Source organism: Poecilia latipinna, unplaced genomic scaffold (genome assembly GCF_001443285.1).
Source record: "Poecilia latipinna isolate Pla-1442-1.1 unplaced genomic scaffold, P_latipinna-1.0 Scaffold1700, whole genome shotgun sequence".
In the NCBI taxonomy this organism is placed as follows: Eukaryota; Metazoa; Chordata; class Actinopteri; order Cyprinodontiformes; family Poeciliidae; genus Poecilia; species Poecilia latipinna.
Window position 1 is genome coordinate 1 of NW_015114316.1, and position 1,805 is coordinate 1,805.

Consider the following 1,805-nt stretch of genomic DNA (forward strand, 5'->3'; position numbering starts at 1 on the left):
ATATTACATTGAATAGGTTAGGAATCAACATTGATTCAACCTTCATCTGAATGTGGATGTACATGCAGATTTGTGTTGATTTTATATTGAATGAAAGGTAAGGATTTATGTACATTTTTAGGTCTGATAGGTCTACATCATAACATGCCACTAAAAGTTTCTTCACTGGTGTTAAACACACTAGGTTAAAAATGACAACATGGGTTTGATATAACATTTTATTTAAGAAAAGAGGGACAGATCTTTAAACATATTTGACTCTTTGATTGTCAAAACAACAGTATGTTGTCCACAGAAGAACAGAGTCCATGAAGTTCCCTATGAAGTAGGGAAACAGTACAAGTTGTGGTAACCCCAGTTTGACTCTGGTTGGCATCACTTTGATTGACTCTCATTCTGGCGCATAATGAAGCCACTTCTTGACAGTTTTGCTGCAGTCCTCAAGAGTCAGCTTTCGGTCAAACTGCAGAGCAACAGCTGAAAAATAAAAGTGAGGAAGGTGCCAGTTAGAAATATGATAAACATTGGAAAAGTTCTGAAAGACATTGAAAGATTAAACAGTGTACTGGTTACAGGTCTGAGAACAAATACAAACCATATAGTTCCCCATGTACACTCACTGTTAAATTAATATCTTAATCTTTCATTAATATTTATCTTAATGTTTACATATACAACTGCATTTACCCATCAAGCTGCAGTATAGTGTAGGATTTATGATATTGATATTAAATCAATATTTAAAATAAAGGGCTGTTTATCAGAAAACCTAACAATAAAACTCAGGGAGGATCAGGTTTATTTAACACACCAGAGACAAATAAATCGAACAAAAGGTGATTTATAGTGTAGTTGGAAAAATTATAATTTATACAGAATAAACTTCCATCAAATAGCTGGTTCAATCTTCCATCAACTACAAATATTTCCAAATAAGTTGATTAAATTCCTTAAAAAGTGTCTATATGCTAATAAAGTAACAATAGTCCAGTTCAATTTAACCAGTTACCAATCCAAGGATCAACAGACTGAATCAGTCATTAGCAGGTTTAGTTCAGTGTTTCCCTTCTGCCTCACCTGATTGAATATGTGGATGATTAACAACCTTCTGCACTTCTTGATGGCTGCAGACGGTCATGTAATCATCATCATAATAAAAAGTTAAAAACAAGTGATTACTATCACAACAATTTAAAGCCCACCTGGATCCGGCCAGCCTTACACTTCCTTGTCCACCACATGCTCTCCCAGACCAAACAATAGGCCCCACCCTATTTTAAAAACTCAAATCCCACAAAATCTCACAGGATTTCATACTTAGGCCTGGAGTGGTGGGTAAAATGAAAATAATACAAAAGGAGACATGACCTCAATTATTACAAATAATAATTTATTTTGGGGCACTGTTTTGCCCCAAAATAACCAGGATTACTATGGGCACAAAACAATTTCCTTATTTTTCAATAAACACGTTTAAGATCAAAGTAATATTGAAAAACTTACCATAAAAGTGCTCAGCGGAGAATTCAATTCAGAAGCCGGTAGCAAACAAGCCAGCAGCAAAGTGGCTTTTTGGTTGGGAAAAGCAACAAGTGTAAAATTGGGGAGGTGGACTGTACAACTCCTAGTACAGACTTGTAGATGTTTTTGTGTCAACACATTATGCACAGTCAGTAATAATATTTACAGACAAGAAAATGTACAGAAAGGAATCACAACCCACTGTTCTCAACATGTAGTGCTTAATTTGAAACATGATTAACCCCCACCTAGTAATAAAATGTTCTGACCCAGAGCTCAAGGAG

At 35.2% G+C, this 1,805-nt stretch overlaps 1 long non-coding RNA gene across 1 annotated transcript; it reads right to left on the bottom strand.

The window, feature by feature from the left end:
• Positions 1 to 388: 388 nt before the first annotated feature.
• LOC106964671 (uncharacterized) lies at positions 389 to 1,576 on the bottom strand. The gene is made up of 2 exons (XR_001428473.1): positions 1,504 to 1,576; positions 389 to 477 (listed from the first exon to the last, which is right to left on the bottom strand). It is a non-coding gene; the product is annotated as an uncharacterized LOC106964671 (long non-coding RNA).
• Positions 1,577 to 1,805: the final 229 nt, after the last annotated feature.